This window comes from Tenrec ecaudatus, chromosome 9 (genome assembly GCF_050624435.1).
Source record: "Tenrec ecaudatus isolate mTenEca1 chromosome 9, mTenEca1.hap1, whole genome shotgun sequence".
NCBI lineage: Eukaryota > Metazoa > Chordata > Mammalia > Afrosoricida > Tenrecidae > Tenrec > Tenrec ecaudatus.
In genome coordinates, this window is record NC_134538.1 from 43,230,277 (window position 1) to 43,248,598 (window position 18,322).

Consider the following 18,322-nt stretch of genomic DNA (forward strand, 5'->3'; position numbering starts at 1 on the left):
ACCGAACGGAGTGGGCAGGCTTTCTGGATCATTTTTGTTGCCACTTCACATACGGTTCAGAAAAAGAAATACTTTTCTTCTCACTGTTGGGTACAGAGCCCTTTATCCTCATTAGGCCAATTCGTTCATTGTGTTTCCAGATGGCCTGCCTCTGTACTGATTTTGTTTGTTTTCCTATTTGATCTATCCAGAGAACAGGGTTGCTGTTTCCCACTTTGATTTATTTTTCTTATTCTTTTTTAAGTGTTATTTCGTTGTTGAGAATATACATAGCAAACCATAGACACCTTGAACACTCTCTGCGTGTAAATGCAGTAACGTTCGTTGATGCCGGTCTCCAGGTTGTGTAACGATGTTACTCTTCTCTTCTGAGTCGTTTCTTCCCCGCTGCAGACTCACTGCCTCTAAAGTTCCTGTTGTCAATTTGATCCTACATACATAGTTCTGCAAGAAGCACATCAAACTCAAGGGTGACTTTTTCTTTTAATTAGCTGAGCTAAGCTATTATTTGGCTTTAAGAGGAGTTCAGGAGATGTTTTTGGTTTACCGTTTCAAGTTCATCTCGGGAAAATCATTTAGGAACTCATCCAGCCCTGATGGCTCCAGAACGCCTGCAGTCCATGAAAATTTGGAATTCTGTTCTATATTCCTTCTACATTCCTCCGCATTTGGTCAGGAATCTTCTGGCTCTTTTGGTGCCTGGTCAAGGAGGCAGGTCTTTCTGTATCTATATTCATGCTGGTGGGGTACTGTGTTAGGCGCACATAAGTTTGAAATTGCTATGACGAGAGTTCTGCTACTTATCATAATACAGTGACCCTCTCTAACACTAATAATACTCTGACTTAAAGGCGAAGATGAAGATCATTACTTATCTAAAATAGCTAATATTGGAATGATTACATCAATTTCTTTTTGTTGATATTTTCTTTCATTATTAAATATTTTTATTGGGAGGTTCTTACATCTCTTATCATAATCCATACATTCATCCATGTGTCAAGCACATTTGTACATATGTTGACATCATCATTTTCTAAACATTTATTTTCTATTGGAGCCCTTGGTATCAGCTCCTTTTTTCCCCTCCCTCCCCTTCTCCCACCCTCATGACCCCTTGTATACATTATTGCTGTTTTCATGTCTTATACCAACTGCTGTTCTCCTTTCACCCATGTTTCTGTTGTTCAGTCCCCTGGGGATGGGGGGATTAACCATCGATCATTGTGATCCGTTCCCCCTTTCTCACCCCAATTCTGGTATCGCTACTCCCAATTCTGTTCCTGAGGGTTTATCTGACCTGGATTCCGTGTGTGGTGAGCTCTTACCTGTACCAGTGTACATGCTCCAGTCTTGCCAGACTGAAAGGTAGGACTGGGGTCATGATAGTGGGGAGTGAGGAAGCCTTAAAGAACCAGAAGAATATTGTGTGTTTCATCAGTGCTTTACTGTACCCTGGACGACTCGTCCTTTGTGACCCTTCTGTGCAGGGATGTCCTATTGTTTACAGAAGGGTTTGGGGTCTCTGTTCCAGCCCACCTCATTCTCAACAATATGAGGGGTTTTTTGTTTGTTTGTTTGGGGTCTTCTGGTGCCTATTACCTGATTCCATTGACACCTCGTGATCACACAGGCTGGTGTGCTTCTTCCGTGTGGACTTTGTTGCTTCTCAGCTAGATGGCCACTTGTTTAACTTCAAGCCTTTAAGACTTCTGATGCTATATCTTTTGATAGCCAGACACCATCTGCTTTTTTCACTGCATTTGCTTAAGCACCCATTTTGTCTTCAGCAATCGTGTTGGGAGGTTGAGCATCACAGAATACCACGTTGTTAGAACAAAATGTTCTTTCAAACAACAGAGAACTTTGATGAGGCAGTCATCCACATTATATTGATTGTATGGCAATGTTTTCTTTTATTTTGGATATTTCTTCTCTTTTCTTTTTCTTTCTTTTAAGTCAAGTCGGAGAAGGGCTTGGGTGTGGCAAATCTTCTAGGAATGGTCTGTTTAATGATCTTTCAAAAATAGTGCTCTCATACCCTGAATGGCAGTTTGGTTAAATACAGAAGTCTAGGTTTCTGCTTTCATTTCCTTCAGTAGTTGAAAACACATTCTCTTCTCTTTGCACCCAGTCCTGCTGTAAAAAGGTTAACGGGAAGCTGCACTTTTCCCTTTGGTACAACTGGCTCTTTTTCTTGTAACCTTACTCTTTTTTTTCCCTGTTTGCCTTTGATATTCTTAAATTTCACCATTATTTCTCTAGATATATGTTTTTCTTATCTTTCCTTGCAGTGCAGTGAGTTACTTGATATGGTCCTTCTCATTCTGTCCAGTCTTTGTAGCTCCCACCAAAGGAGTGGGTTAGAAGCCCAAACCCACTGCTATTGAGTAAGTTTGGACTCTATTTAGACTTTCTGAAGCAGTAAATCTCTTGGGGACCAAAAAGCCTCATCTTTCTGCTGTAGAGCAGCTGGTGGGTTTGAACTGCTGGCCTTATGGCTAGCAAACTAATTTGTAACCCCTCCCGCAACCACTCCACCCCACCCTTCACCACCAGGGTTCTTTTTTTGTTTTGTTTTTAAACATTTTATTAGGGGCTCATACAACTCTTATCACAATCCATACATATACATACATCAATTGTATAAAGCACATCTGTACATTCTTTGCCCTAATCATCTCCAAAGCATTTGCTCTCCACTTAAGCCCTTTGCATCAGGTCCTCTTTTTTCCCCCTCCCTCCCCACTCCCCCTTCCCTCATGAGCCCTTAATAATTTATAGGTTATTATTTTGTCATATATTGCCCTATCCGGCGTCTCCCTTCACCCCCTTTTCTGTTGTCCGTCCCCCAGGGAGGAGGTCACATGTAGATCCTTGTAATTGGTTCCCCCTTTCCAACCCACTCACCCTCTATTCTCCCATTATCACCCCTCACACCTCTGAAGATATCATCCACCCTGGATTCCCTGTGCCTCCAGCTCCTATCTGCACCAGTGTACATCCTCTGCTCTATCCAGATTTGCAAGGCAGAATTCGGATCATGGTAGTTGGGGGGGAGGAAGCATCCAGGATCTGGGGGACCAGGGTTCTTTTAAATGATTGGGTAGAACTATATAAATTTGAGGAGGTAGTGGCCCACCAAGAAGCCTGAGTAGCTCACTTATAAGGAATATGGTACCCTTTTAGTGTGGGACCACATAAATAGGGTGTAAGGAACTCTGACATGGGGCTTGGTCTGTTTTGTCATATCACTAGGATTTAAAATGAGCCAGAGGTGGAAGAGGGATTCTCATCACTACCAAGAAAGAAGAGTCAGGACAGGAAAGTGACCCAAGATCTCTGCACTGAACCTCCTTGATCCAGGAAGCACCAGAGATGGTGAAAGATCGAGAGAAGCAGGAGCGGAGAAACTATAGCAACAGAGGCAGCAGAACTGGCAGGAGAAGGAGCAGTCAGCTTCCCAGCCCAAAGAAAGAGAAAGCTGAGTGCCCTGGGCAGGGATTTTTCTGGTAGAATGGTGACATGCTTCCAGGCATTTATCTGTGAAAGTACGTTTGCCCACCCACAGAGCTCTAGCTGATTGCCTTCAAGCAGAGGCTTATTGGCTAGTAGGATGCCCTTGGGCACATTGGCAGAACTAAGATACTCTTATAGCACTTGTGCAAACAGGACAGAAGCAAAGGAGCTGAGAGGCCCTGAGCCAGAGAGAGGTGTGTCTATGAGCGTGGCTAAGATGAAGTTGTCCTGATTGAAGAACTGTCTCTTGAGCATTTCTGATCCTCAATCTTAACCTGTTGTGATAGTGTCAACTTGGCTGGATCAAGATTCTTAGTAGTTTGGCATTAAGATTTAGTAACCGCCCAAGATGAGATCTCCTCAGGGGCATGGCTGACTTCCAGTATGAGAGAACACTGTGGGAAAACGTGTTAGTTTTTTTCTAGGTCTGGATCCTGCATTTGGCTTGTGATCTAACCTCCAGCTCTTGGAACTTGAGCCAGTAGCCTGCTGCATTACCTGCCAATCCTATGAGTCATCAGTAGTTTGCCATTTTACTTACTCACCTTAGATTCAATTACCTTTACAGCCAGAAACCTGCCATCTGACCTGTCAGTCTTGGGTTCACCAACCCCATCAGCTGCATGAATCAGGAGAAGCCTCCAGTCTAACATCTGACCAATAGACTTGGAACTTGCTTACCTTTACAGCCCTGTAAACCACTGCGTGCACATAAACCTCTCTGTAAATATACATATATAGGTATCACTAGTTTTGCTTTTCTAGAGAATCCAGCCTAAGACACCTGTTAACCTCCCTCATAAGCCCCATAATCTTGACTATTGTCTGTAAGTTCCATGGGAGGGGACCAAACTAGCCTCCACCTCCTCCTGTCTTTCAAGGGTGGCTGGTCCTTTCTTGTACACGAAGAGTACTCATGAGGACCCCTGGTGGTGTAGTGGTTATGTGTTCAGCTGCAACCGCAAGGTCAGCCATTTGAAACCACCACTCCTTCCTTGGAAAAAGGGGCCATCTACTCCCATAAAGAGCCACAGTCTCAGAAACTCAGTGGGGTGGTCCCACCCTGTGCTACAGGGTCACTATGAGTCAGAATGAATTCTATGGCAGTGAGAAGACACTCCCTGTTTCCCAGAGCTGTCATAGTGTGTGTGAGAGCGTATATACACACCTACCACAGAGTTGATCCAATGATTAGGATTTAGTCATGAAAAGTCAACTTGAGTTTTATATATCCAAATTCCCTACTTAACTCAAGGACTTCCTCAATGCAAGAACACTTTGTTCTAATTATCGGGCATTCTGTGATGCTCACCTTCCAGACATGATCACTGAAGACAAAGCGGGTGCATAAGCAAATGTGGTAAAGAAAGCTAATGGTGCCCAGTTATCAAAAGATATAGCATCTGGGGTCGTAAAGGCTTGGAGGTAAACAAGTGGCCATCTAGCTGAGAAGCAACAAAGTCCACATGGAAGAAGCACACCAGCCTGTGTGATCATGAAGCGTTGATGGGATCAGGTATCAGGCATCAAAGACCCAGAACAAAAAAATCATACCAATGTGAATGAGGGGAGGAGGAGTGCAGGATGGAGACGCAAAGCCCATCTGTAGACAATTGGCCATCCCCTTACAGAAGGGTAATAAGGAAGAGACAAGCCAGTCTGGGTGCAGTATAGCACTGATGAAATATACAACTTTCCTATAGTTCTTTAATGCTTCCTCCCTCCGAGTACCATGACCTCAATTTTACCTTAGAAATCTGACTAGACCAGAACATGTACACTGCTACAAATAAGAGTTTGCAACACAGGGAATCCAGGACAGATAAACCCCTCAAGACCAATAAAGAAACTAGAGATACCAGGAAGGTAAGCGGAAGGTGAGGAGAAAAAGGGGGAATGGATCACAATGACTGACATATAAACACCACCATGCCCACCACCAGGGGACAGAAACAGAAAAGTAAGTGAAGGGAGACAGTGGGCAATGTGAGATATGAAAATAATAATAATAATTTATCAAAGGTTCAAGAGGGAGGGAGTTGGGGGCAGGAGGGGCAAATGAGCTGATTTCAAGGGCTCAAGTAGAAAGAAAATGGTTTGAAAATGATGGCAACATATGTACAAATGTGCTTGACACAATGGGTGGATGTATGGATTGTGATAAGATCTGTAAGAGCCCCCAATAAAATTACTTAATAAAAATTTCGAATCAATGTTTTATATTCAAAGATTTCTTTTCTAGCATTGTTTCTGAGATACAAATCCTATTTTGGTAGCAGGATTAATAGAATAGAAAGTGTCAAGGAATCTTTCTAAGTACACAGCTTCCTTTTTGTTTGACTCGAAGCATCTATCTTGCAGGATTTAGAAGAGGAGGGGTGAGAGGAAAACTATCATGGTCTACAGTGATCCACCATTCCTAAGACTTATGTCTACTCAATATCGGAATGAGTCCTACAATCAAGACGCCCACCATAGCTGGTGGTCAGGCAGTAGTCACAGTGCAGTTGTCATTGTGTTTCCATGTGCAAAGCCTGCCTGAAAACCATCTAGCAACACCTCCTGGAAGAGTGATTAAGAGTCTCCAGGTGGCATAAGTGGTTCCGAGCTGGGCTACTAACAGGAAGATTGGCAGTTCAAACCCACTGAGAGGCCATGACTCAGAAGACAAGCTTGGCGTCTGCTCCCCACAGTTCTCAGCACCCCTGGGGTGTCCGTGAGCCAGAGCTCACTCCATGGCAACGAACCACCCCCAGCACACACCTTTTAAGGAAAACAACAGATTGACTTTATTTTATTTTTAAGGCCTGAGGAGGTGCAACTCAAAGACCTGCAGCGTGGAGGTGAGCAGTGGGGAAGAAAACCCCAGAGGCAAGAGGGACTTCCTAGAGACTCGCCATCACCAGCACTCTGCATGGCACACACGACACTGGGAGGAGAAGCGGAGCTGCTAAGAACGCTGGGTGAAGAGGGATTCCATGTACAACCATGTGAAAAGCAATATGGCGCTGCCTGAGACAACTAACTGGGAATAGTGATCGCACATGATCCTGCAATACCTCTGCTAGGTACTAAGAAACCTAACACGAAGAGACATACACACTCCTATGCTCATCGCAGGCAGCACTCTCACAACCACAAGGAGCCGGTACCCACGGGTAGACTAATGGATAGAGAAACCATGGGGCCAAGACCCAGTGTAATACTGTGCACCGCTAAAACATTAATTAACTAAATAAAACGGTGAATCACGAAGCCCCTCCTGACATGGATGGGCCTGGGGAACATTATGCTGAGTGAAGTTAGTCAATCACAAAGGAACAAATATTGTATGAGGCCGCTGCTGCGAGGATAGGCTAGGACCAAGACAAAGGGCACCGACTTTGGAGGCTCCCAACAGAGGGAGGGCAGGACAGGAAGATGAATCAATGGGCCAGACATTTGACAAGCACCACTTGGATGACCGGGAGGATAGAGGTCCACAAAAGAGAGAAGAAAAATGGGGGGCGTGGGGGGCAGGGGGCAGGGTGGTGGTGAGATTGAATTCAGGGTGGGTGTTGATCAATACTTTGAACTGTCGAATGTAGATGGTCTGAAATTCAAACGTCCTGCCTAATTCACAATAAATAAGATACATTTAAAAACAAAAAAGAACAGGGATTCAGAAGAATTAGTCTCCCTGTGTAAAGCCATTTGGGGAATACTTTCCAATTTATTTTATATGCATTTTCCTTTTCACATTTCACAAGAATGATATATAGTGAAAATGTAAGCTAGATAGATAAATATACAAAGAGCTCTTTCAAGAATTCTTTTGATAAACATGAACCAAACTTCTTTTCTTTTTTTTTTTAGTAGAATCTTTTTTTATTCCGAAAAAAAAACAAACCCAAAAAACAAAGTTTTCCAACCACACACAGGAGGGATGGGTAGGGGGAGGTGCCTGTCCATCCAGCCCCAACCCCCCACCCCAAACTTCTAAATGACAGCAAACCTTTGTTCATTATTTAATTGGCTACGTGGCTTTTGTTTTCACTCTCACTGTCTGTAGAATAGGGCAGAACTGCCCCCCGTGAGTTTCTAACACTGTGTCTCTCTTTTTTTAAGTTTGGATTTTATTTTTAACAGTTTTATTGGCATATAATTCACATATCATACAATGCAATAGTTCGATCGCATCCAAAAGATTTGTACAATCATCACCACAATCCATTTTAGAACATTTTCTTCATCCTTGTTCTCATTCCCCCCCAACTTGACCTGCCATACCCCCATGGAGTCGTTTCTCCAGCCACTCTCTCTATCGATTTACCTATCCTGGATCTCATGTGCAGAAAAATGTTGTTTAAAAGAACTAACACCACTAACAAAGTATAACAAGCCTCAATAGAAAAGAAAGCAGAAACGATTAGAAACTAGAACAAGTTTAAATGGATTGTAAGGGAGATCAGATGACAGGGGGTAAGATGGTATCCTAACTGCATCTTCAACAATCCACTGTCCAACACGCCCTGCGGGACAGCAAAGCCACTTGCATCTCTGGTCCACGTTCCAAGGGGATTCACCAGGGCCTTAATCCACATGTCTTTCTCCTTTCCTTTTTTAACTGAAACATCTTTAAACCATGGAGATCCAATGATAAGACATTCCATTTTGATCTAACTATGTCTGCCCTAATAGACTTCACAAGGCGCTCTGTCTGATAACAGCTACTCATGTGCCTCCGTTATGACCAGAAGGTGGCCACCCTGTAAATGGATTTTGGGCTTCCACTGTCAGCCCTAGCCTTCAGCAAACCAGGTGTTTACAATTTAAGCTCTGATGCCGTTCCCTCCTTTATATTTGGATTATATTATTTACAATCCTTGGATCACACAGACTGGTATGCTTCTTCCATGTGGACTTAATTGACACCTCACTTAGATGGCTGCTTGTGTGAAAACAAACCTTTAAGACCCCAGATACTGTTTTTTTCTGATAGGCAGGCACCATCTGCTCTCTTCACCTCACTTTCTTACAGCACCCATCTCTTCAGTGATCTCTTCATGAGGGTGAGCATCAAGCAGGGTCAAGGGACTGTACCTCTATATGGGAGTAGAAAACCCCATCCTTTTCCCTTGTAGAGGCTGGTAGTTTTGAACTGCTGACCTTGCAGATCTCAACCTAACTTGTTACCATTAAGCTGAATCTTACAACTGATGATGTTAGTTTCTGTGACCTGCATAATCATAAAAATAAGGAAGAAAAAAGGAATTTTATACACAATTTGGACATTCAAAATAGTTTTTTTTAAGTAAAAACATTAGCTTTGTGAGATGGATATTTGTCGTAAGATAAGGAACAACAATAACAGGAGGTACATTCACCTTAGAACCATCAGGCATCTGAGATCAAAAGAGCAGCATTTCCCCAAGGGCAAAGGTCAGAGTTAGAAAAGAGAGAATGGAAACAGGAAACAGGGAGGAAGTGGCATAAATGAAGCCATATTGTGAGGATTACAATCAATGGCATGAATGAACTGTGTATGAATTGTTGAACGGAAAACTGATCCCTGTAAACCTTCATTCGAGTCAGAAAAGGGCAGTTTTTATAAAAGAGGAAAGAAAGAAACGAGGAGGCAGTTGCCGTGGAATCATTGCCACCCACAGCAACTCCATCTGTGGGGAAGTAGAGCTACACCCCAGAGGGTTTCCAAGGTTGTGACCTTTGGCAATCAGATGGTCAGGCCTCTCTTTCTCCATCCCCCTGGGTGGGTTCTCACACCCAACCTGGGGTCTGGGCTGCCCACGGGTCCCTGTCTTTAGAAAAACTCTTCTGAATGCTTTTCTTTACATCCGTTTTAACAGCTTAAATCTGCTTGCCATCTGCAGAAGCCTAGCTACCGTGTTGCTCAGGGTCGCTCACCGTAAGTCGGCATCTCCTCCATGGCAGCGGTACTTTGGACGGGTTATCGTTAGGAGGCCAGAATAGGGACTCAAGGGGTGTCTCCCCAGATGCCTGCGTAGGGTCACGGCAAAGGGGTTGGAAAGAAATCAGGCACCCATTCGACCCTATGCTAAGATCCAAATTGAGCATGCTCAGACCCATGGCCCCTGGGCCCAGGTGGGAGGCCCACCTGGGTGCACAGAGTAGGTCCAAATGCATGACCACACCTAGGTGTGCTTAAACTCAGCCAGTGAGGTCGGCCAATGTCTTCAACCCCAGCCGAGAAGGTGAGAGTCTGGCACGGGGAGGCTGAGCCTCTTGACTCCTCTTTGACCCTTCTCTTGCCAGCCGGGGTGGAGGCACGTGTGTGCCACCTGCGACCTGGCACCCGAGCTCCCTCTCAGGCCTCTGTCTCAGGGCGCTCTTTTGGGATTTCCTGTGAATACCTGAAACTTCCCCTTTCCTCATAGAAATCGCTTGGATTACAAAACCTGCTTCTGCCGCGTGCATTCTATCAGCGTAGTGAACCAAGAACCGAGGTATACCCCCCCTCCCCCCAAACCTAACATTCCCAGGAGAGGCCAGTCCCTGGAAAAGGACGTCATGCTCGGGAAAGTTAAGGGACAGTAAAGAAAGAAGATCCTCAACAAGATGGCTTGAACACAGTGGCTGAAAGGACGGGCTCAGACATGGCGACAATTGTGAGGATGGCACAGGCCGTGTGTGTGTGTGTGTGTGTGTGTGTGTGTGGCGGGGTCACCATGTTGTGCAGAGGGTCATGCTGAGTCCAAACCAACGGGTAGCCTTCACTTAGCTGACAGTGAAAGCCCAAGCCCAAGTGCACACCGCTGAAATGCACTAACCCTCTGCTGAAGCGTTTCTGACCCCTGACCAGGTGCATAGTCTTGCCATCGGGCAACGTGCATTGGAAATTGGGTTCCCTCCACCCCTCTCCTGCCAGCCCAGTGAGCAGCAGTCTCCCCAGGGGCTCACCTGTGTGCGTTCTTGAGGAGACCACTTTCTCCAGGGTCCCATGTTCATCAGACCCTGACCACCTTGGTAGGCAGGCCTTGGACCAAGCTTGTAAGCTCATCCAACACAATGTACTTGTTCCAGTCCCGGTCCCATTCGTGACTAAGTCCTAGGACACCATTAGGACATCATGCTAATGGTCTCCCTCATCTACACAATGTGTTTTTTGTCTTGTTTGTCCTGTGTAAGGCTGAATAAACATCCTCTTTAAATGATATCTGCGTTTGGCCATCTCTTGAAACTCTAAACAAATCTTAGGCCTCCTGCCTCCTCCTTTAGCACATCAACAATGAAGCCCACAGGCTTCTGTCTTGGTCTCCCCTAAGGGGAGAGACAGCCCCCTGTTCTGGCGATGAGTCCTGGTGGTGGCATGCTCACCAGTTGGGCTGCTGACTGCAAGGTCCGCATGCGGAAGCCCCCACCAGCTCAGAGGCAGAACCATGAGCCTCCGTGCTCCCGTAAAGAGTTCCAGGCAAGGAATTAGAGAGGCACTATGGATCAGCTTGGGCCCGATGGCAGGTCTTGTTTCAAAAGGCAGCATATGAGGCCTGTTGGCACAAGAGGGAAAATATCATAGGTAATGAGCCGGGTAGGAGCCTGCCCGTGGCAAGCCCTGTGGAAGTGGGAGGATGAAAGCAATGGAGGAGAAGGAGGAGAAGAAGTCGGGCAGCTTGTGATGAGAGCTACAGAAATCAGTGACTGCCAGGATGGAGGCGCTTTGCCCTTGTCCCTTGCCTGCGGCCCCTGAGGGGACTGCCTTAAAAACAGTCTTGTGACAACGGGAGGCTCGTTTTTGTTAGGTGCTATCAAGCCAGTTCTCACCCATAAGGCTCCTAAAACAACAGAACCAAACGCTGCCTGGTCCTGTGCGTCCTCCCGATTTTCTGAGCTCATTGTTGCGGCCACGGTGTCAGTCCATCTTGTCGAGAGCCATCTTCTTCTTTGTTGCTCCTCCATTTGACCAAGCATGATGTCCTTCTCCAGCACTGGTCTCTCCTGATGACATGTCCAAAGCGTCTCAGACAAAGTCTCACCCTCCTCGTCTCTCAGGAGCTCTCTGGCTGTCCTTCTTCCCAAACAGACCCGTTTGTCCTTTGGGCGTTCCCTGGTAGTTCACTGTGCTTCGCCAGCACCATAGTGCATGTGCACGGATTCTTCTTCAGTCTTCCTTCTTCAGTGTCAAACGTTCACATGCAGAGGAAGCCACTGAAAATACCATGGTTTGGGTTGGGCATCCCTTGTCCTTAAAGTACCATGCTTGTCTTTCAATACTCTAAAGAGTAGCAGATTTCCCCAATGCAACATATCTTTTGATCTCCTGACTGCTGTTTTTTAAAGCATTGATTACGAGTCCAAGCAAGACAACATCTTTGACGACTTCAACCTTTTCTCCATTTATTCTGATGCTACCTATTGGTCCAATTGTGAGGATTTGGGTCTTCTTGACATTGAGATGTCCCCCATGCTGAAGGCTGTGATCCTCGATCTTCATCATCAAGTGGTTCACGTCTTCCTCACTTTCAGAGCAAGGCTGTGTCACCTGCATGTCGCAGGTTGTTCATAAGCCTGCCTCCCATCCTCATGCAGCATGCTTCTTCACGTAATCCGGCTTCTCGATTTGCTCGGCGTGCAGATTGAATTCGTAAGGTGAGAGGCTATAACCCTGACACACACCTGTCCTGATTTTAAACCGTGCACGGGATAGGAGGCTTTGTCACCTCATTTAGCACAGCGGGGGTTCTTGGAGGGAGGTGCTGTGGTTAGGTTTCCTGATCTTTTCGCAGCGCCCCCTTGTGGTGGAAGGGATCCAAGCGAAGCTGAGAAAGAACAGTGAAGTTGAAGGGGACGGGCACTGTGAGACATCACCCTGAAATCAGCCTGTGAAAACACGCCATGGAAGACCCAGAGTATCCCCCGACCCCTGTCCATGGGGTTTCAGAAATCACATTCCTTCCCTTTTTATTCCTCAGAGACCATCTTGGACAGTACTTGGAAGGCGGTCCATTTTTCTTTAAGAGACTGAAGGATTGTTGGCTAGGACTGAATTTGCCTTCCCCATCACCCTCAAGCTAACCAGTGAATGGGCCTTGAGAGGCCAGGGTTTCAGGGTTTGTTTGTGTTTTACATCCCAAATATTAGTTGAATGACATTTTGAGACCCAGTTCCTTTTACAAAAGCAAAAGATTGGAAACAATTTAAATGTACTGAAATAGAATATTTCAACCCCTTATTTACCCATGCATGCAGTGTAAATGTATGTGTTATTAAAGTTATGTTTGTGAAAAAAATCTTACCATAGTGAATGAAGGGGGAAGTGCAGAGTGGAGAACCAAAGCCCATTTGTCGGCCACTGGAGATCCCCTCGCAGAGGGGGCTAGGGGAGGAGATGAGTCAGTCAGGGTGTGATGCAGCACTGATGAAGAATATAGCTTTCCTCTAGTTCCTAAATGCTTCTCCCCCACCCACCCTCTGCCCCACTACCATGATCCGTATTATACCTTGCAAGTCTGGAGAGAGCACAGATTGTACACTGGTGCAGATAGGAGCTGGAGGCACAGGGAATCCAGGGCGGATGATACCTTCAGGACCAGGGGTGTGAGTGGCAATACTGGGAGGGTAGAGGGAAAGGGGTTGGAAAGAGGGAACCGATTACAAGAATTTACATGTGACCTCCTCACTGGGGGACAGACAACAGAAAAGGGGGTGAAGGGAGACGTCGGACAGGGCAAGATATGACAAAATAATAATTTATAAATTATCAATGGCTCATTAGGGAGGGGGTAGCGGGGAAAGAGGGGAAAAAAAAGAGGACCTGATGCCAAGGGCTTGAAAATAATGAGGGCAATGAATGTACAGATATGCTTTACACAATTGATATATGTATGGGTTGTGATAAGAGTTGTATGAGCCCCTAATAAAACATTTTAAAAATTAAACAAAAATAATAAACAATAAAAACAAAAATATGTTTGTGAATAATAATAATAATGTTAAAAAAGCAAAGTCAGCAGTTAGCATCTACCAGGCACTCCTTGAGAAAAAGATGAGGCTGTCACTTCTGACATCTCACTTCCTCAGAAACCCACAGGGGGTGGGGTGGGGTGGGGCAGGACTCTGTTGGCTAGGAATCAGGATTGACTGAATGGCAGGGTGTTTGGTTTTTCGGTTTTGATTCTGGAGGAACATCCTAGTCAACAAGCTTCTGCTTCTAGGGTATCTACTCCCACCAATCTCTGCTCCTTTAATCTGCATTATATCTCAAGAGAGGTTAAACCACATTCGAGACCCATCCTGTCTCATTCAGAGAGAACTGGTAGCCAAATGGAACTGTGGTGTGCTCATGGCAAAGCGGTGTTCCAGTTGAAATTCTGAGCACTGAGTCCACAGAGAGGGATCGTCCCAAATTCATTTTGAATCTCCACATGGATTAAATGTCCACTGAATTTCTTCTGATGGTTTCCTGGCAATGGGAACAGCCTTGCCCTCAGGCAGAGTACACTAGAAGGCAGATTCCAGCCACTCCCCTAACCAGTCCTAGGAGGGTCGGGTCTAGTTTTTAGGGAACTGCCTGGGTGTGTCCTTGATGGATAAGGAACTCTGGTGGTATAATGGTCATGCTTTGGGCTGCTAACCCCAAGATCAGCAGTTTGAACCCACTGGGGCAGGTCTACCCTGTCCTATAGGAACACTATGAGTCAGAGCCCACTCAACGGCAGTGAGTTTGGGGAGTCTTGTCCTTGTTGGAACTTTGGGGTACTAAGGTAGTATGGCCATGAGTAACATCCTGACTGCCTTGATCTGTGGGCCCTAAGCCAATCTTTGTAAGCTCTTCTGTCTGACATAATGTAAGTGTCCCAATCATGGACCCAGTCCTGCTTCTAAAGTCCCAGCCGCAATGGTGATGCACTGATCAGCTACCAATTGAGCTTTTGTGACAGTTTCCTTTGCCCTCCGTCTTAGAGCTTGAATTCAAGCAACCCTTTTGCTGGAGGTTCTGGATGACAGTGAAGGCCCCAAATCCATTTACAGAGTCCCCACAGGAATTAAGCTCCCATTGAATTCCTTTTGACCATTAACCATGATGGTCTTGCCCGCAGGCAGGGTTCATTAGAACATAGCCTACTTCCACACCCTCTCCAGCCAGCCAGGGAGGGCTACCCTCCCTTAGGGTCCTGCCTAGGTTTGTCCTTCAAGATGACCTTGTTGGGGGTTTCTGTCTGTCATGCCCCAACTGCCTTGGTAGGAAGGCCCTAGTCTAATCTTCCCAACTTATTGAATGTGCCCCAACCGTCTCAGGCTCGTGTCTGTTACCCCAATTAGGAGGCATTGATCTGTCAACAGAATGCCTGTCAGACCATTTCCTTTGGCCTCTGATGTCCTTTTTATAGCTCATTATCTCAGCAAACCCTTGAATGCCATTACGATCTTGTACTAAGGGCTCCCTCATCTGGATGATGTGCCTTTGTCCTCTTTAAGACTTAAATGCTCTTCTTAAATTGTATTTGAAATTGGTGGGTCTCTTGTGCCCCAAACAACTCCTATGTGCTATTCAAGATGCCAATTCCATTATGACCTCATGCTGATGGCCTCCTTCGTCCAGGTGATGGGCGGGGCTTTGTCTTTGTCCTCTTCAATGCTAAACAAAGGTTATCTGTAAATATTTGAGATCTGGGTGTGTATGTTCTCTTTTGTCTCCTACAACCAGAGTTGGGATTTTTAACATCCATCTGGGGCGGGGGTGAGGGTGGGGGGGAGCACAGTTGAATCCGTCATCTGGGGTGCCCTGGAACAGGATTTTATCCCCTGCCTGTTTCCCTGACCGAGATGTGCATCTAATAATGCTCCACCCATTAGCTGGGCCTGCCTGATACCTGAGCCAGTGCTAAACAAGGTGAGAAGTCAAAGGTCATGACCTCACCATCTTCGTGGGAGCCTGAGGCTGAGTTTGGTAGCACTGGCTCTTCTACCAGAGTCAGAAAGTTTCCTGGACACCCACACAGCCTGAGCCATAGCAGCTCCCCACTTCCTAGTGCCAGGATAGGGCTCTGCCTCAGTGGCCATACCTGCTAAGCCTAGAACCCTACTTCTTACCCCCAAGCTTTCCCTTCCCAGGGAGTGCTGGTTTCGACTCCCAATACTTCCTAGAATTACAGGAACTATGGCTTTCCCCACCCCCACCCTCCAGTACCTCCATTCACCCAGAATCTGGGCATCTTGCTCCCCAAGTCCTGTTGATTCAAATCATTTCTTCTTCCCACCTCTACTGCCAGAGCTGTAGAACCAACCACTGGAGCCCTCGCCAGGTTCCCTGCAGTCACGTGAAACATACCACCTTCTACAGTAAGGATGGCAAACCTTTGTCTGTCAAGGGCCAGTTGGATATTCATAACCTGGTTTGCAAGCCACACTAGTCAAACATTGTATGAGCTCATCCCTAATGTGATGGCTGGAGTTGCTTTCTTTTGGTGAAGCGTGATGGGCTTTATCTGGCCCGTGGGCCTGACATTCCCTGCCTCTGCTCTATGGGATCATTTGTTAAGGCCCAATCTTGAACATGCTTAAGGTGCCCTGCCCACCTCCAACACATCCAACTCTATTCATTCTCCACGCTCCTGCCACAGTCGCTGTTTCTTCTCGGTCGCGTGCGGTGTTGCCACAGACTCCCAAGGCTAGTCCTCGGTAGGTGGGATGGTCACCTGCCCACAGAACTTGCCATACCCTTTGGCCACAGTGCTTTGAGCAACAGGATGCCCCCACTAGTGCCTCTGCTCAGGCTTCCCAGTCCTCCTCTCACTCAACCCTCTCCCTGACCACTCCCACAATCAAGGTCCCAGCCTCGGGGCAGCTCTAAGACACCAGTGAGGTGGCTACGACAACCATTGAGGTGAGAGACTGCGAGGCAAAGAGAGGAGAGGCTTACTTCTCAATGACCTATGACTTCAAGTTGTCCCCGAGGCCCGACCTGTGCTGACCCTGTCCCTACCAGAATGACGCACTGCCCTGTCCTCTGTCATCCTCAGCCTTCTTCCCATGCTTGAGCCCATTGTGGTAGCCACCGTGTCAGTCCGACTCCTGGAAGGCCTTGCTCGCTTTCGCTGCCCCTCCACTTCGCCAAGCATCGTGTCCGTCTCCAGGGACTTGTCTCTTCTGACAACATGTCCAAAGGATGCACGGCAAAGTTTCGCCATCCTCGCCTCTAAGGAGCACTCTGGCCGTACTTCTTCCAAGACAGACACGTTTGTCCTTTTGATAGACTGCGGTATCTTCGGTATTCCTTTCCAGCACAATTCAAACATGTAGATTATTTTTCGATCTTCCTTATTCAGTGTCCAACTCTCACATGCCCATGAAGCATTTAGAAATGCCACGGCTTGGGTCAGGCGCACCTTAGTCCTCGAAGTAACATCTTTGCTTTTCAACACTCTAAAGATGTCTCGGGGGAGCAAAGTTACGCAGCAGAACGCATCATTTTGATCTCTTGACTTCCAGGCGGCCAGCTAACGTATGAATCCTAAGCCTCATGGCCATTAAGTTGAGCCGAGTCATAAATAGGTTGGAGGACAAACAAATGTTTGAACTATGACAGTGAACCCTGGACATACAATATTAATTATTCACCTATTGATAACAACAGAGGTGGGCCCAGCTGGGAAAGATTAGCTGTCAAGGTTCTGAGCAAGCCCCCTGCAGTCTGGGATGACAACCCTGTTTCATAGAACTCTGTGCCCTCCACTCTTCAGTAGGAGAGCACAGGGAAGGAGCAGAAGTCTTGCCTCACTGTGTTAGTCCAGGTAGACTAAAGAAACAAATTCATAGACACTCATTTGTGTGTAAGAGAGAGCTTTATATCAAAGAGCAATCGCACATTAAGAAAACATCCCAGCCCAGTCCAAATCAAGTCCATAAGTCCAATATTAGCCCATATGTCCAATACCAATCTATAAATTCCTCTTCAGATTCACAAAACACAACCAATGATGCCTAATGCAGGACTCATAGGCCAGTGGGTGGCAAGTCTTATGGATCCAGTGGCGGTGGAAGCATCTCAGCACTAGCAGGGGTCTCCACGTGCCTCCTCCAGCTCCAGGGCTCTAGCCTAACTCCATGTGTCTTGTCATCAGGAATACAGAGAGTGAGTTTCTCCTGCCTCCAGTGAGCTATTTATCTCCATCACACAGGCTGAACTCCACCCCTTAGCAAGTTGACAGATTATGTAACCGCCACATTCACACAACTCTAGATTTGAGTTCTGGCTCTGTTGCTTAGTAGCTGAGTGACTTTGGCTCGGCTGCTCAATCTCTCTGAAGCCTCGTTCTTCCTCTGTAATATACACACAGAAGCCGAAAGGTGTGATCATTAATATTGGCATTGCCGCCAAATGGCCTGGGTTTGAAGTCCTCTCCTACATATGCAGGGCCTTCAGAAAGTTTGTGGGAAAAGTGTATTCGCTTTCCATTCCATTTCCCCCCCAGCTTTTTTGAAGCCCTTCATATTGGTTATGAAGCTGCTGAGCTTCAGTTTCATATGAGAAAAATTGAGCTAATAATCATAGGTACTCCTGGAATTGCTGTGGAAATTACAAATAAGATCGTGCCAGTTCCCAGCACAGTGCCAGCACACGGGGGCACTCACAGAGGGCGGCTGGAGCTATTATCACAGAAAGCATCTGGCATGGTCGCCCAGGTGGAATCTAATTGATGCTGATTCAAGGAAATCACAGGTGTGTCAATTCAGACTACGTTCCATAAGGTTTTCAATGACTAATTCTTCAGAAGTAAATTTCCAGGCCAGTCTTCCAAGTAGCCTTGCAGTAGACTTGAATGTTCAACCTTTCAGTTAGCAGCCA